The 21,830-nt window shown below is 42.1% G+C and overlaps 1 protein-coding gene and 1 non-coding gene across 5 annotated transcripts in view; one reads left to right on the forward strand and one right to left on the reverse strand.

The window, feature by feature from the left end:
• Window positions 1-2,774: 2,774 nt before the first annotated feature.
• Window positions 2,775-2,847, reverse strand: TRNAK-CUU (transfer RNA lysine (anticodon CUU)). The gene has a single exon. It is a non-coding gene; the product is annotated as a tRNA-Lys (tRNA).
• Window positions 2,848-15,806: 12,959 nt separating this feature from the next.
• The window catches only part of PLEKHF2 (pleckstrin homology and FYVE domain containing 2), a 29,070-nt gene continuing 23,046 nt past the window's right edge, over window positions 15,807-21,830 (forward strand). Inside the window, exon 1 of one of the 4 annotated variants that reach the window (XM_047088851.1) lies at window positions 15,807-15,924. The gene's annotated coding sequence lies outside the window, so the exon portion shown is untranslated. Of the gene's footprint in view, window positions 15,925-16,234; window positions 16,440-16,829; window positions 16,913-21,830 lie in introns of those variants that run through there. The other 3 variants (XM_047088850.1, XM_047088849.1, XM_047088853.1) reach the window with 3 other exon arrangements.

Consider the following 21,830-nt stretch of genomic DNA (forward strand, 5'->3'; position numbering starts at 1 on the left):
AGGAGGCCCCTGCTGTGTCAGGCATTACTTCTTTAGGTGCTGGATCGTGGCTAGCAGATATTGGCAAGAGTCCTGATGGGAATTCTTGTTGTGTACCCAGAACTGTGCTAAGTGGCCTATATCTTTGAAACCACACCACAACTAGATGGGTGAGGAAACGGAGGCTAAAAATGGTTCAGTGATGTGCCGTATGCCACTGGTTAGCAAGCAAGTAGCAGAGTAGGGGCTGGAAGCCAGGCAGTTTGACTCTGAGTTCTGTTGCGGAGCAGCTGAGGAAATGCATGGAGACGGTCATTTCTCTATGGAGTAGAGAATAGTTGGAAAGAAGTGCCATTCAATCTGGGACCCTCAGAAACAGGAATTATTTATTTCAGAAAAATGGCATCAGAGGGGATACAAGTTGACTCATCATTCGGTCCCAGCTGGAGCCTCAGAGCCAAGGAATGCATCAACCCCAGGGGAAAGTGAGCAGGGGTGTGGAGCACTCTCCCACTGGTACCCCAGGGAGGGGTGAGCTCCAAGCTTGGGATACAACCATGGCAGAGAACTCAGAGTACATGGAAGGCTGAAGGACTTTTGGGGAAGCTGGGAATGACAGCCAGAACCCCAAAGGCGGGAACTTGGTAAGATTCCCTGAGGCCTGAGGTTTCCCCGCATTTGCCGGTTCTTTCCCCTCCCGCCTCCCTGAGCTGACCCTGTGAAACCTTGGCACGGAAAGGACACATGCGCTTATGTGAGTGATGCGCAGACTGGGTAAAACAAGCCAACCTGTGTCTCCAGCCTTGGAGTGGAGAAGTGAAGCCAGAGATAGAATGGGTAGTGTTGCCTTGAAAGAGGGAAGGGCCCTCAGCAGCCCGAGGCCTGTAGTAGAGAAAAAGGAGAACCAAGGAGACCTACCTCAGCCTCAGCCACAGGCATGGCCCCTGGGGCTTAACCACTGAACACTCAGTGCTCCCTGCACAGACAGGTGGCGGGAAAGTGAGGGGAGCCGACTTAAAAGTGAAGAGCAGCTGGTACCATGGAACTTACCAGTGCATGACCTCCTTGCTTTTACTCCCCAACCCCCCATATTATGATGGCCATGTTTGCTGACAGTCGGTGGCCTTTTCTGGTACTACGTATGTAGGTGTGCCTTACAGGGATTTTAAAATAAATCTAGTCCCAAGTGATTCATTATTCTATTACATTAGTTAGCTGTTGGCAGATCTGTCACACCGTATACAAAAGCTGAGCTATTTTGGTGCTTGTACTTATGAGTCATCTCGCCAACTTTCTGTATATATTTTCTACCACTGTTCTATAATCACATTTTTTCATTCTGGGAATACAGGTGTTAATTATGTTTTTACTTTCTCCTACATTCTTTTTATTCTGAGACCAAAATAGCAACAACAAACAAAAATATCTTTATTTCTTTAATATCCCATGGAGATTTCTAAAACTGACTTTGACACCCGTGCTGCAACTTAGATCTGAAGTTACAAATAAGCTACTGTAAATGTTCTTCTGAGATTTGCAATCAGCAAAAGTGTATATCAAGACAACCTTGCATTTGTAGAGCCTGTCATAGTGTGTGCTCATCTTACCAAATGACTAAGTCTTCAAAAATTCTTTTTTGTGTTCACTAGATCTGCCTTGTCCATCATTGCTATTGAACTTTAAAAAGTTCATCTTAAACCCTCAATATGTGTTTACACCAAGAGGGCTGAAGGAGAGAGGGAAAAATATACAGTGACTCAAGAAAAGATGGATTTGTATGGCAGAGAAGACTACAAAACATGTGTTTCATTTACTACACTATTTCTGGAAGGTCTCCCTTTGGCAACTTTATTTTTTTTTTTATTTTTTTTTTTAAATTTTTTTTTTCAACGTTTATTTATTTTTGGGACAGAGAGAGACAGACCATGAACGGGGGAGGGGCAGAGAGAGAGGGAGACACAGAATCGGAAACAGGCTCCAGGCTCTGAGCCATCAGCCCAGAGCCTGACGCGGGGCTCGAACTCCCAGACCGCGAGATCGTGACCTGGCTGAAGTCGGACGCTTAACCGACTGCGCCACCCAGGCGCCCCTCCCTTTGGCAACTTTAAAAACATTTTTTTTCATCTTTATTTTTGAGAGAGAGAGAGAGAGAGAGAGACTGCGCATGTGCGCGTGTGCAGGGGAGGGGCACAGAGAGAGGGAGAAAGAGAATCCCAAGCAGGCTCCCTACTGTCAGCACAAAGCCCGACATGGGACTCAATCCCACCAACTGCAAGATCATGACCTGAGCTGAAATCAAGAGTCAGTCACTTAACCAACTGAGCCACCAAGGCGCCCCACCTTGGCAACTTTTAAGTGTTGTTATATCATCATTTCTTGGAGGCTTCTCTAGCTGTTCAAATGTGGTGAAAAGATGAGAGAATTGTAATATGAAGGTAAGGGAGGGTCTGGCTCCTCTGATTGAAAAACGTTTTCCCATTTTCCCCTTTTATGTCACCTCGAAACCCTGTCGAGTTGACTCAGTCACACTGGCTGGAGCTGAGTTGCATATACTTGAAGGGACACACACTTCCCCATTCGTATGACCACACTGGGAAGTTAGAAGCATAACTTTGACTCAACAGGAATTTTTCTGTCCACATACTTTCCATATCCAAGCTGTCAGGCCTCAGATGAAGGGCTTTACACTGTGCCAAAGTTTATTCTCATGGGCATCAAACCCAATTGCTCAACAAATAGCTTGTTGTTGTTGCTGCTGTTGTTGTTGTTATTTGTTGTTTTTTAAGTAAACTCTACACTCAACATGAGGCTTGAACTCACGACCCTGAGATCAAGAGTCACATGCTCTACCAACTGAGCCAGCCAAGCACCTCTCAACAGATAGTTTTGAGAGAAACCTGGACCTCAAAGAGCTTCCCATAGTCCGATGCCCTAAAATTACTGATGTTCACAAGTCAACTTGTGGACTTAAGGGATGACACTTAAGGAATGATACTCCTCAACAGCTGAAAATATGAGATGTTCTTGATTTTTTAAAATATTTCATAGATGCTACAGGTGATAATTTTGTTCTGCAACCATAACAACAGGGGCCCAGACCACTCTTTTTGTGGTAACTATTCTCAATATATTTTCGGCTCAGTTTCACCTTATTTTGAAGTGAAAATACACATATTCTAGAGAACCGAAGGTAGTGCAGGGTGGCTGGATCATTGTTGGTATTAATTAATAACAATCAGTCTTTTTGTTGAAATCAACAGAAAATCCAATTTACACTGATTTAACAAAAGAAATTTATTGTCTCACCTAAAAGGCAAGAGGTTGTTCAGGCCAGAGATGATTCAGGCCATAGAGATAAGTCTTGATGGTGTCAAGGGCCTCATTTCTTTTCCTCTCTCTGTTCTGGCTTCTACTATGGAAGCTGTACCCCCAGGCAGACTTCCTTCATGGTTGCAAGATGAATGTCAATAGTTCTGAGGTCATATGATTCCTTGTTCATGTCAGAAGGACAGAGAACATCTTTTTCTTCAATTATCAAATAAACTCCTGGGTTTCATTCCAGGAATGAGACCATTTACTGGATCCAGGAATATGGGGTAGCATGCTGGGCAAAAGTAAGCTCATCCCTGGAGCAGAGGGAGAATTAATCACATGTAAACTGTTTTGCTGGGAATGGGGTAGAAATGGTTATGCAAAAGAAAATGGGGGCAATGTTTTGCCAAAAGAGGAGTATATGGATACAAGGAGGGAAAAAATAACCAATATCCTCTATGGAGTGTTGGGAGGAAAATTGCAAACTATCCAGAAAAGTAGTCATAGTGAAGGGGTTTGTTAAGGAGTCTGAACTTAACATCCTTTGAAGGGTTAGATTCAGCAATTATCACCCAACGTCTACAGAAAGCTCTCCAGAGCCATTTAATAAGGCTTTTTTTTTGTGTGGTTGTAAGAGTTTGATGTCTGGTTAGTGAGTAGATGGATGCCTTTTCGTCTTTGTACTCTTTTGTTATGTTTAGAATATTTTACAATTAAAAAGTGAAAGTAATGTAAAGTCATAGTATACATTATATCATTTTTTCTCCTTGCCACATACCCAAGAAACTATATTTCCTTGTTTACCTTGTGCTGACCTATAGGCAGTAGGCAGCCTATATGATATCTGTCCCTTCTGGGCTGAGGTAGAGAAAGGTCCTGTGTAAACTTTTAGTTCTGCCTTCTCCTTTAGGATGATAATGATGGCCAGATGTTGAGATGATGGAGGCACAAGAGCAAAGCAGCTCCCTTGGAAAGTAAGTAGTCACATACTCTGGTTATCAATTTCTGTGTGTCAAATAACTCTAAAACTTACTGGCTTAAAGCAATAATTTTGTATCACCTCCCATAGTTCTGTGTGTGCTGAGTGGGCTCGGCTTGACCATTCTCCCTAGGGGTCTCTCATACTGTTGCAGAAAGTTGTTGGCTAAATCTGCAGTCTTTTGACCACTCACCTGAGTTGGTAGTCCAAAATGGTTAGAATTGATGCTATCAACTGGGTGCTCTGGAGCTATCAACCACAGCACCTGTATGTCTTGGGCTTCTTACTGCATGGGTTCTAGGTTCTGAGAGGAAGCAGCCCAAGAGTGTGTGTCCCAAGAGACCCAGGAGGAATTAAAAGTTTTCTTATGACCTATCCTCAGATGTCACACACCATCATTGCTGCCATATTCTATTGATCAAGGCAAGTCACCAAAACCAATCCAGACAGATTCAAAGCAAGGGAAATTGGACTCCTACATTTGATATAGGGAGTAGCATATGGTACAGGAAGGGTAAATATTGATAGTGGCCATCTTTTATTATCTGCTATATCTGACCTACAGTGGACTTGGGATGAGCAAAAAATAAATTTTATATGTGAAGCCATAGAAATTTGGGGGGTTGTCTGTTACCTTAGCATAAGACTCACTTAAGCTATCAAACAGAATGGGAATTATAGAAAATAAGAAAAAGTCCAAAGAAAAAGAATGACCAGATTAACCTTTCATATTTCCTTCTTACCTTTTATGCATATTTTAATATAGTGATCATGCCATGTGGATAAGTTTATAGTGTTTTTTTCCCCCACTTAGAATTTTAATATAAATATAGCCCTTTCTTATACAGAAGTCTTAGTAAAGACTTTAAATTATTATTATTTTTTGAAGATTTTATTTTTAAGTAATCTCTACACTCAACATGGGGCTCGAACTTACAACCCCAAGATCAAGAGTCACATGCTCTACAGACTGATGCAGCCAGGTGCCTCAAGACTTTAAATTATTGAATAATATTTCACTGATAAAGCACTCAACTGCTTCGAAATACACATTTAGTGTTTTCCCCCTTTACTTAATGTCATAAATAATGCTGCCATAAATATCTTTGTGCATAAAGCATTATTTCTTTTTGATAAATTATATTCATTCATCTTTAGATCCTTGATTTTATAAGGTTTTATCCTAATAAATTTCTTGACATCATCCCTAACTGTATTTCCTGTGGACGGTGCCCCAGTTTATAGTTCTAGTCCTGATCTCTCCACTTACTCTAGACTTGACATCACTAGTTGTGATCACTAATAGGCATTTCAAACCAAATATGTCAAATTATTCTTGATTCTCCTTCCATTTCTCAAACCAGTTCCTTTCCTAGGCATCCTTATCCCAGTTGATGAGGCCATGATCTGCTCAACTGCTTACGCCTAAACCTGGCAGTTACTCTGCATTCCTCCCATTCCCTTGCCTTCTTGCAGTCAGTTAGCAAGTCCTACCTGTTTTATCTCCAAGGTATACCTCATTTGTCCATTTCTCCTTCCAAAGCTGCCCACAAGGCCATGCTATCATCATCTTCCCCTGAGCTACTGTGATGTTTTGCTGAGAGGTCTTCCTGTTTCCATTTTTGTTTTCAGTTCTGAGTTAAATCTGTTAAAACTGTAAACCATATAGCGTCACTCTCCTGCTTATAGCCAGGCCCCTCTGGTTCAGCCCAGAACGCTTCTGGCTTCTACCTACCTCACTTAGCTCTTAACACCAGCTCCTCCCCTGCCACACTGATCTCTCTACTCTGAGTTCACTATAAACTCTTTCTGCCTCAGGGCCTTTGCATTCCTTCCTGTCCTTGAACACTTTTCTCTACCTCTTCCTGGAGTTGCCTCTTTCTCATCTTTCAATTCGATTGTCTTGTCGATTGTCTTCTTAGAGAAGCTGTATGGACTATTCTATTGAAAATAGCCAGTCACTTTCCATTAAGTACTCTGTGATGGCTCCAGAACTTTTATTGAAGAATAGTTTAGGGTGCTGGTCTGGTTGAGAATGTGGGATGGTGGGAAGGGCTATGACACGTGTCTTGAAGATTCATTTACATAGCAATTTACAATAGACTGAGAGACTATCAGTAGTCTTCTCAAAGACCAGTAATAGTGGTGGTGGGGTTGATGAATATTATGGGGATAAAACACCTCCCACCCTAAACACTCCTGGGTGATGTCATTGTGCTTACCATGTCTGTTTCCTTTACTGCACCTATTACTGTCTGTGATTATCTTATTTTCTGTGCTTTCTCCCCTTGCTAGAATCTAGGCTCCTTAAAAACATAGTTCTTGTCTGATTTCCCTCCATACCCCATGCTACCCCCAACTCTAAGAACAATATCTAACTCATAGCAGTCAATAGATATTTTTATAAGTTAATGAATTGCTTTATAAATAGGACTAATTTACTCTATTTTATATTTCCACCCCAACCTTATCACCAAGTAGATGTCCATGGATTATTTTGGTTTTCAAATCCACGATGTGCATATTTATGTTTCTATACATATACATGACACTCCATTTCTGGGAAAGTAGAATGTGTGTCAGGATTCCTCACACAGGAAGGCGGAAGCTAGGAGAAAATAAGGTAAAGATATGCTGGAGATGATATGGAAAAAAAAAAAGACAGTAAAAGGGTTCAGTACTTGGAGAATATGGAAAGAAGGTGCTGTATGGCAGAAGAGACCATTCATACCTTTGCATTATCATTAAAAAGCTATTCAGTGTTTTCCAGATCAAAATGTTCTTTCTAACCTTTAGGAGTTTTGACCCCAGCTTTAGAAATAGTACTCTGCACCACGTCCTATGGTCTCTGGCTGTAAGCCTGTCTCTTGACTGTGTTCCCTGTTTCTTGGCTGGTTTCCTGCCTTGCCACTCAGTTTCATTTCCAAATTCGGGTTTCCTTATGTGTGAGTCATAGTTCAATAAACAGTGATTGTATGTGCTGAGGCTCAAATGAGGCAGAGCAGGGCTACTACTCTGCAAAGACTTTGGACATTTTCTCCAGAGTACTCTTGGTCCAGGCACCTCACCCCTCTTCTAGAACCAGGGGCCCTGTTGTATTTGGCCATGCCTGCCTGTTCTGGCACCCACCGGGCCTGGTGGCTGAACTTGGGCTAAGAAGTGAAGAAACATATGGGTGGGTTTGGATAGAAGTCAGGGACTGAGACGGGTGCTGGGGGCTGCTCCATACAGAGCCAGAGGGAGACTAGGTAAGGAGTGCAGTTGGGTGGTTACAACTGAATGATGGCTTGTTTTCATAGGATTTGTTCTGCTTGTGAACATTCTTCATTTGTTGTCAATCTAGAGTGTATGAAGAGTCACTAAAGAGGCACAGATATGAAGGACCTTTGCAAGAACTGGCCAGAGATCTATAAATCAGGCATGTCAAGGTTTAATATACTATTTCCTGCCTTGTCACATAAGTGATAAAATTTATATTTTATTAATAATTTCAACAGCAACAACATTTAGTACTATAACATTACCACCACATCCACTGTTTATTTAAGACCCTCTATTTTCCAGGCATCTACTATTTGCTATGTGCTTTGCTTATATTAGCCCCAATCTTTATAATCCTAGGGCATAGGGGATTATTTTCCCATTTTTACCAATTTTACTAACAAGAAAATTGAACAGAACAGTTAAGCCATTTACACAAGGTTATAAGCTAATAAGTTGTAGAATCAGAATTTGAACCCAGGTCTATCTGGCTTCAAACTATGAAAGTTTTTATTTTTATTTGAAAATGAATTTTTAATGAAATCATGCTTAAATGTCTTCCCTTTCCATAAAAGTATGAACGACCTATTTATACTACTACTCCAGAAAAGTATATTGCTTTTTAAAATAGATTCTTTCAATAATATTTGGATTTAAAGTTTCTGTTGAATTTTATTTAATCTGGCACCAACTTTTAAAAACATAATACAGTATTCTCATTTTGCAGTTTCCATACTTATTTTAAGCTAGTTTATAGAAGGTAAACTTTTTCAATAACTGCTTGTGGAGGTCAACGTTTTGTCATTTACAAGAGTTAATGTTGAGAAATAAGGCATTTGTTGTATAATTCCATTCAACTGGCAGGGAAGGTAATGTGCAAATAATTTAGGAATTTTCTACAGAAGAAAGCAGACATTGTGCCTTTTTGTGTATAGAGTACTTGAATATGATTTTTACTTCATTGAAAAACTTACCCATGATTATGCCTTGTGTTTTTTTTTAATAAAACAATACATACTTATTATAGAATATTGGTAAAACACATAAAAAGAATCATGTATAATTCTACCAAAGATAAAAAAAATTAATGTAGTTGTATATTTTACATGTCCCTTTTATACAAAAGTTTCCATATTTTACATGTAATTTACTATCCTACCTGGAATTTATTTCAGGATGGGGTGTTGAGCCTTATGTTTCTAGAAAAACAGAGATGAGCATGGAACTAGTTCCTTAGTTTCCAATATGACGTGATGTCCCTGTTGGAAATATATAAACTCAGTTTGAAGTGAGACAAATCCCTGATCAATTTATATCCACTGTTAGAAAAATTCACAGGATTCTTGATGTATCCTAGATGCATATGTTAAAACTCCCAAGATCAAGATAAAAAAAAATTTTTTTAAGTTTATTTATTTATTTTGAGAGAGAGAAAGAGAGAGAAAGCACACGCAGAGGAGGGGCAGAGAGAGAGGGAAACAGAATCCCAAGCAGGTTCCATGCAGGGCAGAGTCCAACGTGGGACTCAATCCCAGAACCCTGGAATCAGGAGCTGAGCTGAAATCAAGAGTCAGATGCCCAACTGACTGAGCCATCCAGGTGTCCCAACATCAAATTTCTGCCAAGAAAATTTATTTTTTTTTTTTATATTAACAAGGTTCTGTGTTCAAATTTAAATGTCATTTTTTTTTTAATTTTTTTTTTCAACGTTTATTTATTTTTGGGACAGAGAGAGACAGAGCATGAACGGGGGAGGGGCAGAGAGAGAGGGAGACACAGAATCGGAAACAGGCTCCAGGCTCTGAGCCATCAGCCCAGAGCCCGACGCGGGGCTCGAACTCACGGACTGCGAGATCGTGACCTGGCTGAAGTCGGACGCTTAACCGACTGCGCCACCCAGGCGCCCCTTAAATGTCATTTTTGAAGGACATCTTGGTGGCTCACGGTTGATTTCGGCTCAGGTCACGATCCCAGAGTTATAGGATCAAGCTCTGTGTTGGGCTCTGCCCTGAGTGTGGAGCCTGCTGAAGAGTCTCTCTCTCTCTCCCTCTGCCCCTCTCTCCTGCTCACGCTCTCTCTCTAAAATAAAAAATAATAATAATAAAAATGTCATTTTTTGGGGCGCCTGGGTGGCGCAGTCGGTTAAGCGTCCGACTTTAGCCAGGTCACGATCTCGCGGTCCATGAGTTCGAGCCCCGCGTCAGGCTCTGGGCTGATGGCTCAGAGCCTGGAGCCTGTTTCCGATTCTGTGTCTCCCTCTCTCTCTGCCCTCCCCCGTTCATGCTCTGTCTCTCTCTGTCCCAAAAATAAATAAACGTTGAAAAAAAAAAATGTCATTTTTTGATTCTGAGGTAAGATAGCTTGACAGATTGTTAAAAGCGCAGTAGTCGAGGGGCGCCTGGGTGGCTCAGTCGGTTGAGCGTCCGACTTCGGCTCAGGTCATGATCTCACAGTCCGTGGGTTCGAGCCCTGCGTGGGGCTCTGTGCTGACCGCTCAGAGCCTGGAGCCTGTTTCAGATTCTGTGTCTCCCTCTCTCTCTGCCCCTCCCCCACTTGCACTCTGTCTCTCTCTGTCTCAAAAATAAATAAAAATTAAAAAAAAAGTGCAGTAGTCAAGAAATACAATTTACAATAAATCTTTCAAGAAATTAATTGAAATTCCTTCCAAAAAGCTTCTCAAGGGGCGCCTGGGTGGCGCAGTCGGTTAAGCGTCCAACTTCAGCCAGGTCACGATCTCGCGGTCTGGGAGTTCGAGCCCCGCGTCAGGCTCTGGGCTGATGGCTCAGAGCCTGGAGCCTGTTTCCAATTCTGTGTCTCCCTCTCTCTCTGCGCTTCCCCCGTTCATGCTCTGTCTCTCTCTGTCCCAAAAATAAATAAACGTTGGAAAAAAAAAAATCATTCAAAAAGCTTCTCAACTCCCCAGCCTTAAATTCTAACCTTTCCAAGAGACATATGCAATATTTTTTTCCCTTTGCATGGATTTTATTTTTTAGAGCAGTTTTAGGTTCACAGCAAAATTGGGTGGAAAGTACAGAGTTCCATAAATCTCCTGCCCTTACACAAGCAAGCCTCCACCACTCTCAACAGCCTGCACCAGAGTGGTGCATTTGTTACAGTCAATGAACCTACACTGACGTGTCCTTATCACCCAAAGTCCATAGTTTATATTAAGTTCCCCCCTGCTATAAATTTTGACAAATTATATCGTGACATGTATCCACCATTATAGTATGATATAGAAGTTTCACTGCCCTAAAAATCCTATTTATCCCTCCCTTCCCCCTAATGTCTGGCAACCACTGATCATTTTACTGTCTTGCAATATTTTTGAGAGAATTTTCTTTGTCATTTAATCGGAAAACATTTCTAAATGATCTTCTAAGACATGACTATAAGGCTCTCTAATAAAATAGCGTAGAGCTACATTTCCACGAATCACGAGGCCTTCTTGCTTTAAAGCAAAAAGTAGACAATGATGCATTTGGGGGATGTGGTTATAACTTGGATTATTCTCTTCACATAATGAAGTTTTATAAGGAATATAGTATCTGTTCCTACTTCCTGCAGCCCAGGATGTGATTGTGCCAAACTAGTTTGTATGACACAGTGGCGAGCAAAGCCACAAACATCCCATATTTAAATGTTTAGAAAGACCCACTGTGTATGATAGATTATAGCCAGGGAGCATCTTGTCTTCTGCAAGAAGAAAAAATTCACTTTTTGTTCACTGAGGAATTAGAAAACATAAAGTACACTGTTTTCTAATCATGTTGCTGTCAGTCTGGACCTATTTTGAGACTGGATATTTAAGACAGCTATCCTAGTTTGTTTTGAATTATTTAGTATTGTTTCTTTAGTGCTTTATTATATATATTTTTTTAAATGGGTTTTTTTTTTGGTTTTTTTTGTGGGGGTAATTTCAAACTCACAGTTTGCACAAACAGAAATTATAGCAAGAACATCCATAAACTCTTTACCCGGATTCATCTACTAACATTTTACTCCATTTGCTTTATCAGTTATGTAAGTGATTTCTTTCTTTTAGAGGTAATATTTACATTATATGTTATATATGAAATATTTTCTGAATCATTTGAGGGTATATTATATACCTCATGGTCTTTTACCCCTAAATAGTGTGTATATCCTAGGAATAGGGACTTTCTCTTATATGACCAAGACAGTAAATTTAATATAATACCTTTGTCTACTTTTCTGTTCATATTCCGATTTTTTCAATTGGCCCAATAATGTCCTTTGTAGCGTTCTCCCCTTCCGCTAGAGGGCCTAGTCTAGGGTCAGGTATTATATTTAGTTGCCATGTCTTTTCACCTCTTTTATTTTATTTATTTTTTAAGTTTGTTTATTTATTTATTCTGAGAGAGACAGAGACAGCACAAGCAGAGGGAGGGGTAGAGAGAAAGGGAGAGGGAGAATCCCAAGCAGGCTCCACACGTCGGCGCAGAGCCCAAAGTGGGGCTCAAACCCACAAACTGTGAGATCATGACCTGAGCCAAAACCAAGAGTTGGACGCTTAACAGACTGAGCCACCCAGGAGTCCCTCACCTCTTTTAATCTGGAACATTTCCACTGCCCTTTTTAAGAATACAGCCCCACCACCCCTTTCAAAAACAGAATATTATGTTTTCAGGTTTGTCTGATACTTTCCCAGAAGTCTATGGAAACAGCTCCCTCTGATCTGAGCTGCCTGTTTGAAGCTGTACTGGAGAATAATGGTTTCTCCTTTTCTTCTGCTTTTCAAATTTCACACATGTGTCTCCATTGGCGGGATTTAACCTGGAAACATTTAAGGAAAAGTCTTCTGGAAAATGGAATTATAAGCTTTCTCCCACAGCGCACAGAGGGGTGGCAATAGTGCTAAGTTGACCATGGAGAAGCTGGGGATAGAACAAAGAAGACCATGAACTCCCTGTCCTCATGGAGTATACTGTCTCCAGGGAGATCTATAAGTGCCATGAGGGAAACACAGGGCTGTAACCCAGAATAACAGGGGCACTCTCTCGGGGCACAGAGAACTGAAAGATGACAAGGAGCCACAGCTATGTGAAGGGTGGGGTACAATGGGCTTGACTTTCTAGGTAGAGAAGTGGCCAGGACAGCGGGTCCCCTAGCAGAAAAGAGCTTGGTATATTTTTAAAACAACAGGAGATCAATATGACTGGAATTTGGTGGAGCTTGGCATTATTTTATGGTGGAGAGGATGGCAGAGGTTGTATTGTGCTGGGGTTTATAGGACCTAGTGATCAACTGGCATTTTGTTCAAAGTGAAATAGAAATGTTCCTACCCCATGTGGCACCTTTGGGCAAATTAGAAAAGAGCATCCACTTCTCAAAGCATTTCCATCTTGTTGGGAAATTGTTGTAAAATACTTTTAGTAGAACAAGGCACTTCACTGAAATCTGCCAGAGAATACTTGGAATAAATACAAAATTTTGGGGCGCCTGGGTGGCTCAGTCAGTTGAGCGTCCGACTGTGGCTCAAGTCATGATCTCACGGTCCGTGAGTTCGAGCCCCACATTGGGCTCTGTGCTGACAGCTCAGAGCCTGGAGCCTGTTTCAGATTCTGTGTCTCCTTCTCTCTCTGACCCTCCCCCATTCATGCTCTGTCTCTCTCTGTCTCAAAAATAAATAAACGTTAAAAAAATTTTTTTTTAAATACAAAATTTACAGTGTTCCAATGTGAAAGGCAGTCTTCCAAAGGGTGGGTTGTTCTACTACAACCTGTACAACTGCATATTGCAGCCTCCATGGGGAGTCATAGAAGGCTTTCTGTGGGGAAGTTGAACAATCCTGTGTTGTCCCTCTGCGGAGGGGACACAAGGAGAGGAGAGGATTTCAGATGAGGTGTTTTGCAGGCAGATCCTACAATATTTTAGAAGCAAAGAGACTGGATGAAGGAGATAGGAAAGAGGATGAGATGGTGATGACTCATCAGGTTTGAGGGTAGCAGTGCCATTTTGCTGAGATGGGCACAACTGGGAGAAGACTGGGGCCTATGGGTGGGGAGAACAAAGAAATCAAGGAGTAATTAAAATCCAGGTGTTTGCCATCTCCCCTTGAATGCTCTTTTCAACTAAAAGCTTACCAAATTCTTAACTTTTTAAAAAATAAATATCCTTGAAAAACTTACCCATTAGAATCAAGGACAATAATAAACCTTTCAGGTTTATCAAATTGGGTAAAACTCAAATTTTCCCAATATTTTCAAGTTCCTCTATGTTTTAAGTATTCTGCCAGAGACTTTACATACCTTATCTCATTTCCTCTGCTCAGCAGTCCATGAGGTAGTTCCCATTTTTATTTCCATTTTATAGAGGAGATGTGAGGCTCAGAGAAAGATCTTATCACTGGATTTGAACATGGTGCCATGGTTACAGGTCCTAGTCACAAGTTGATCCTACTGCCTTAGTCCCTTGTTTCTTTCAGCTTTATCAGTGCTATCCAAGAGTACATTCTGCAACGATGGAAATATTTATATCTGCACTGTCCAGTAGTCATGTGGCTATTAAGTACTTGAAATGTGGTCAGTGTGACTGAGGAACTGAATTTTTAATAACTACATGTGGTTAGTGGCTACCATATTTGTCAGTATAGCTCTAAATCAGTGAGGTCCAAAGAGGGTTGTGCTACAACCCAGGGAAGGTACAGAACACGCAGAATGCAGAAAGAAAACACAAACAATGTTTTACATAATTACTTCTGATTTTTTGTGTGTATGTTTTATAATGTACCTAATATAGGTATACTAGGTATATAATAATAGATGTATATCTGCATACCATATATTACATACATTATTACATATGCAATTCATATACATCCTATACAATAATTTTTATCTAGCACTTACATAGCACTTACCATGTACCAGGCACTATGCTTTACAAACATTAACTCATTTAATCTTCATAATGAGACTATGACGTAGATACTTTCATTACAGTTCTTTTAGTTTCTAACTCCATGCATTTTAGGTTAAGCTAAATAAGTACGCTGGGAATGGAGAGAGCAAATATGTTCACTGATGGCTGAGTGACCAAAAATGTTTGGTGACTAGACATAGCAATTCCTAATCTCAAAATTTAAAGAGATTTTGGAGATGATCAAGCCCATCTTTTTCCCCACTGAAATGTGCTTTGCACGTAGAGGGATGAGGCTGAATGAAGGTGGGATAGGGTGATGGTTGAGACAAGTGTCCTGGAGACATTTGTACTTGTCTACAGAGACAACCACAGCTAACATGTGAAGATTTGTGTAATGATCCTAAAAGTTTCCCCATTAAAAAAAGTTCATCCTTGGGGCGGGCACCTGGGTGGCTCAGTAGGTTGAGCTCCAACTTTGGCTCAGGTCATGATCTAGTGATTTGTGAGTTCGAACCCCAGATTGGGCTCTGCGCTGACAGCTCAGAGGCTGGAGACTGCTTCAGATTTTGTGCCCTCCTCTCTCTCTGCCCCTCCCCACTAGCTGTCTCTCTCTCTCAAAAATAAAAAATAAAAACATTAAAAATTTTTTAAAGTTCACCCTTGCTAGTTTTGTTCTAGCTACTAATTAAAAAAAAAATTTTTTTTTTTGTTTCTGAGATGTTGAAATAGGAGAGGATAGGAGCCGAAGACCTAAAGATGATAGAAACCCACATCAAAAGAAAGCGCATCAGGATCAAGGCCTGCTCATGTTCCCTTGGTGGGTGCTCAGTTATGTGCAGCTAGGATGCTGGCGGCTCTAATTCAAGAACTGTCAAACAAAGGTTAAATATTCTTAAATAATACCCAAATCTAATTTACACCTACACACTTTTTGTGTTGAGTATGCCGCAGTCCCCTTCCCCCATTCCTTGTCCATTCTCAGACATCTTTGATATCTCTCCACGTACCCATCAGCGCGCTTAGCAAACAGTTGCTGCGGTATGAGGAAGGGCGGGTTAACCTTATATACTATCATCACTGTTTCCAAGCCTGTTGAAGTAGGTAGATGAGGTTTTGCAGCGTCAGAGAAAAGTTCTGGGAAGACGAGAGTTCTAAGGCAGGCAATAAAGGCATGCCCTTAAAGGGCTGTGCAAAGTACATGGGGTAGGTGTTGTAACCGCAGTTCTTTCGGTTTCAAGAGGTATGGGCTTTAGGGAGAGCAAATGAAACATGTGATGGGCAGGAACGCCGTGCTAAGCGGAACTAGCAAACAGACGTACGCCCGGACGCCTTTGCGCATCTACATTTACAAAGCCTTTCTTTCCCGCCTGCAGAAAGTTCTTAAGTTCCCTGGGGAGGCCCGTTCGTGGTAGGGGAAAGGGAACCCAGCCTTCCTTCCCTTCTTCCCAAGAAGCTCGTAAAGAGATGAACAATCCTTTCCAAAGGAGTGCCAGAGCCACGCAAACCAGGTAAGCCTTCCCACGTGCACCCGAGGGCTCCGGAGAGCCTGACCGCACACAGAGCGGAGGGACGAACCCTCTGCCTCGGCCTGCCTAGGTGGGTGTGTCCACTGCAGAGGCCCCGCCCCCTCGAGCACGTCGCGCGGGCCGCACGGGCGGGGCGAGGGAACAAGCAAGAAAGGGCGGGGGAGTGAGTGGTGTGGGTGTGCTCGTGCCCGAGCGCTCGCGCCTGGCGTGCGGGCGGCGGCGCGCCCGTGCACGCGCAGGAGAGAGGCCAGCCCCGGCGGCCGTTGTGGGGTTCGACTGGAGGGGCGGGGGAGTCACCTGCGAGCGGCTGTGCCGGTCGTCCGCCCGCCCGCCGCGTCCGGATCGCGCCGACTGCGCGGGGCCGCTGGCTGCACACACCCTGGGAAACTGGGGCGGAGGAACGGGCAGAGTCCGCGCCCGGCGCCCGGGACGACGAGGAGTCGGACCTTCGCTGCCGTCGCCGCCGCCCGCGCCCGGCCGGGTAGGTGAAGCCCGAGGTTGGTTGTGCGCCCGTCCCTGGCGGGCCGGGAGAGGAGAAGCGAAACTTTCCGGCGCTTGCCTCCGCGGTCTCCGGGCCGTCTGCGGCGCGGGGAGGTGTCGTCGTCTCGGGCGGCGGCCGACGCCATGTTGGGGTCTGTGAGAAACGGGGCGCTCCCGGGCCGCTCCCGGGCCGCTCCCCGCGCGCTGGCGTTGGCCCGCGGGCGCCGGCAGCGAGCCTCGCCCGCCCGTAGAACACCGCCGCCTGCGCCCGCGGGCTCAGGGGCCGTCCGGAGGGTCCGCGCTGGTGCCTGCCGGGGCCGCGGGACCGCGGGCGGGGGGCGGGCCGAGGCGCCAGCGGGGCCCCGAGGTCCGGCGAGAAGAGAAAGTTGCGGGGCGTGAGGACTGGGGTCCGGTTCGCGGCCGGTGGCGTCCTGGGGCCCCAACGTTTTTCTTTCCGAAAAGTTTGCAGTGTCTGGGCATCAGGGACGTTGTAAGTTGAACAGCATATTTTTATGTGACTTGGCAAAATACGGCACCGCAGAATTTGCTCGGATAGAAGCGTTGGCTCCAACGCATTGTTTATTTCGAGTATTTTAAAGTTGTATGGTCTTCTGCCGAATTTATTTTTTCTTTTAAAATGTTACGGAGGGCCAACAGCTTGCTGCTCGTGTTGCTTGAATTCCCTTGTGTGTTCTTTCATCATAGCAATCACTTGTGAGTGTGCGATGGCAATGGTAGTATTAAGGTTACAGATAACTAAGCCCTTTTGTAAGACTCACAAAGTATGTAAGTTGTTAAATAGCTTCTTTGTTGTGTTTTATAGTACGTTACAGAAGAGACTAAAGACTTAACGAACTTTGAGAGACTTACGGGCATGTGTCTTAAGGTGAAGTGATCTTGCCATTACGAAGTTTTTTTTCTCCTTTTCATTTTTTAAAGGTGCATGCCTGCCATGTTTTGAGCATTTACCTTTTTTTCTGTATTCTCGTGGCTCACGGGGTCCTCAGGTTAATTCAGTATTAACGAAGGCTTCTATTTTTAATCTATTTGGGTCCTGACGGCGCTGGAGGTGAATGGTATTAAGTTTCTGTCCTTAATTGGAAAGCACATGCTATCGCCTCAAAAAATAAAACTGGTGTACTCACCAAGGCATCAGAGATTCAGCTTGAATTACCCCAGTAAATGAATGTAAATTGATCTTTTTAAACAGAGGCGTCTTAGCTTTAAAATTCTGTTAAATGAACTGAGGGGACTCTTAACCACAAGTAAGATAAACCCAAAATCATGTCTTGGAGAATTTCTTTTCTTAATCTAGAGGTAAAGATAGTTTCTGCTCAGATTTGGTTGCTAATTTCCTTAGTTCTTAAAAAAAAAAATCCTTTTTGTTTTGCTTCACTGTCAAGTAAACACCATTATACACATTTGTTTTTCTGGATGAAGAATTAACCTAGAAATGAGGTGACTTAACTAACTTCACAGGTCTAGCAACCAAACTGGTATTTAACTGAGGTCTTTAGGATTCTGAAGCCTTCTTGTTTTTCCTATAGCATAACTTTGTAGAATCCATAACTCACAGTTGTGGAGCAATCTCTGTCCACCTTGTCTCCTCTGTCTTTGCTGCTCTTCTTGATTTTAGTTCTTCAGTATACTTATTTCCTAGAGAGCTGACTGACAGGGGTTCTTGTGGTGAACTTTTCACTTAAGCCTAACTTTTTGAAACCTTTCCTATGCTGTTCTCCTTACCACACCCCCCTTTTCTCCCCAAGAATAAATCACTTACCACATTGCATTCCAATAAATATTACATTGATCTGTCTTGGCACCTCCTTGACCACAGACACCGCACGGAATCTGATTTACGTCTTCATCCCCAGTGTGCCGAGAACACAGCAGATGCTCACTCAGTAAAGGTTTGAATGGATGAAGACACATATGTCCCATATAAATGTACTTCATGAATTTCTTATTAAATTGCCCTTTCCATGGGCATAGAAGTTAAATCTTCTCTAATGCCTCTTTCTTTCTTTTTTTCTTTCTTTCAGAATTTGTTAACTCAAATTTTGGCCTAGGGATACAGAACTTGAATGTTTATGAAATTTCCATGTAGATAATGGGCTGAAGCATAATCAACAAAGAAGAAGCAGTGTGTCAGCAAAAGAATAATCATTTTAAAGTGTAAAATAGAGATAATGTCTGATAAATTTGAAGGTCATGTTTATACATTGAAGCTCTTTGGTAGAGCAACTCTCATTTCTCTGTCAATTTTTCAGAATTGTCTTAAAATTTTGGTTTAGAATGCCTTACTCAATGCAAAGCACTTAAAAATTGCTTCTCTATTGATAAGCTTATCTTGGAGAACTGGCTTTGTATGCCAGCTGCATGCTTAATAGCAATGTTCTTGTTGGCTTAACTGAATAAAGTATATATGTAGATACACTTTCAGAGTGCTGTTTCAAGTTGCAGATCTCTCTAGGTGAAGGTGTTTAGTAATTATATAATGAAATTACTGTAGAATTTGGGGTCAGTTTTCTGCCCCCATCCAAAGTAACTTTCTCTCCAATTGATCCATAAACCACAAACTGGTATGCTCAATTTGGGAGGCATTCAAGTAGTTGCTGTGAGTGCTAGAGAAAGCACGTTGCTTATATGATAGACTTGAACAAATAACCAACAAATTTGAATTCTAGCTCTCCTCCTTACTAGCTTGTGACTCCTGAACAAGTTGCTTCATTTCTCTAAACTACACTGGACTCATTTTTGAAATGGACACAAATATTGCCTCAAAGAGTTGTGAGGATCTACTAAAATATGTTTGTGAAAGTGTCTGGTGCATGATAGTAAGTTATATTAGCAAATGAACAAAGTGGCTGTCATTTACATAGAATCATAGAATTTTAAATTTTTTTTTTTTTTTTTTTCAACGTTTATTTATTTTTGGGACAGCGAGAGACAGAGCATGAACGGGGGAGGGGCAGAGAGAGAGGGAGACACAGAATCGGAAACAGGCTCCAGGCTCCGAGCCATCAGCCCAGAGCCTGACGCGGGGCTCGAACTCACGGACCGCGAGATCGTGACCTGGCTGAAGTCGGACGCTTAACCGACTGCGCCACCCAGGCGCCCCATAGAATCATAGAATTTTAAAAGGAAGCAACCTTTAGAAATAGTCAGTTTAGTTCTCAGCCTTGCCGGCACATTAGGATTCCCTGAGGAGCTTCTTAAAAATACTGATGCCTGAACTCCACCCTAGAACAAATCAGAATTACTGGGTTTGGGGTCAGGCATAGGTAGTTTTGTCTGTTTTTGTTTGTTTGTTTGTTTTGTTTTTTTTAAACCACCTGTGATTTTAATGTTCAGTCAGAGTTTGAGAATCATTGATTTAATTCATTATCCCATCTCCTTATTCTCTTCATTTTGTGGTTGAATAAAATGCAGAGAGAAGTTAAGTGCCACCCAGATTCCTATCTCTCAGGCTGAAAAGGATGTATCTGAGTCAAAGGAAAGTAAAGGATTACAGAGGTTAAAGTAACAGTTACAGTCATTTCAGACCATAAAGGTGGGCCACATTTGTAACTACAGTTCACTAACTCCAGTGACCTTCACCTCTACTCTACATCAGTAACCTACGTGGATGACTGAGTTACTTAACCTTGTCATCATCCTTAACTACCTCAAGTCTTAAAATCACCAGAGGTGGTGATGATTCAAGAGCCCGTGTTTCTGTTTCTGTTTTCCATCATACCTGATGAACCAGCTTTGTGTCCTCATTGTCACCTCCCAGGCTGTTATTTTTCTTCCTTCTTTCCAGTGCTGAACCTTGTAGCTCATATTCTGTGAACTCACTAGCACCTCATATTCTTCTCCTTGACCTTTGCTGTGTATAACTGGTCAATTTTCAACCTGTAAATACCGCCATTTCCTTTTTCTGCCTAGCACTCCTGATAAAAGTCACAGCTTTGGTAGCTGTTAAATATTTCTTTTCCAGCTGCCTGTGTACTAGTTGCTTTCTAATCCTTTTCTCATCCCAAAGTTGACTCATTTTCTCTGTTGTGTTTTTACTTTAACTCAGGTTGCTAACCCCAATCTTGAAATTGTTGACTCTTAGAGATGAACATGCTTCCTTCTAATATGATTAAGATTTTGTGATATGAATTTTCTATTTTCCTCTTTGTATCAACTTTTTCATCTTTTTTTTCTTTACATTTTTTGTAAGTGGAGCTATCCTTTTTTTTTAATTTTTTAAAAAAATATTTTTATCTATTTTTGAGACAGAGAGAGACAGAACCTGAGCAGGGGAGGGGCAGAGAGAGAGGGAGACACAGAATCTGAAGCAAGCTCCAGGCTCTGAGCTGTCCGCACAGAGCCCAACGTGGGGCTCAAACTCACAGACTGTGAGATCGTGACCTGAGCCGAAGTCGGACGCTTAACCGACTGAGCCACCCAGGTGCTCCTATCCTTAATTCTTTATACTTGTTTAATTTAACAGTAGTGGGGGGGGGGGATTAAAAAGATTTTTTTTTTATCAATTGTACCTATAACTTTGCATTTTTTTTACACCTGATTTTTTCTACATGTTCTTTGCGTTTTGTTACTTAAGAAGGTTTATTCTTTTTTTTTTTTTTAATCAGAGAATATGTGTTCATTATAAAAATAATTAGGCAGTACAGGAGTGCCTGGGGGGGCTCAGTGGATTAAGCATCCGACTTTGGCTCAGGTCATGATATCACGGTTCATGAGTTTGAGCCCCCCGCATTGGGCTCCACACTGACAGCTCTGAGCCTGGAGCCTGCTTTGGACTCTGTCTCCCTCTCTCTCTGCCCTTCCCTCACTCGCACTTTGTGTCTCTCTCAAAATAAATAAAAACATTAAAAAAATAACAATTGGGCAATATAAGCAGATTTTACCCTAGTGCTCAGAGACAACCTATACTAAATTTTTGATGTGTATTTTCTAGACTTAAAAAGAAAAAAAGTTTATATGTGCTGTTTAGAAACCTTTATTTAATAAACTGCCTTATTTAACAACTTTCCACATTAAATATTAATCTCTGTTCTGTCAAAAAAATCCGTTATAGGGGCGCCTGGGTGGCGCAGTCGGTTAAGCGTCCGACTTCAGCCAGGTCACGATCTCGCGGTCCGTGAGTTCGAGCCCCGTGTCGGGCTCTGGGCTGATGGCTCAGAGCCTGGAGCCTGTTTCCGATTCTGTGTCTCCCTGTCTCTCTGCCCCTCCCCCGTTCATGCTCTGTCTCTCTCTGTCCCAAAAATAAATAAAAAACCTTGAAAAAAAAATTAAAAAAAAAAAAATCCGTTATATAGATAATGCCATTATTTACTTAACCAGTCTCCTATTGTTGAATGTTTAGGTTATTTCTGACTTTTCAACATTACTAAGACAAAGCCACAGTATGTGAA

This window comes from Lynx rufus, unplaced genomic scaffold (assembly GCF_022079265.1).
Source record: "Lynx rufus isolate CCGP_SWC_20201006 ecotype Redwood Valley unplaced genomic scaffold, mLynRuf1.p SCAF_26, whole genome shotgun sequence".
NCBI lineage: Eukaryota > Metazoa > Chordata > Mammalia > Carnivora > Felidae > Lynx > Lynx rufus.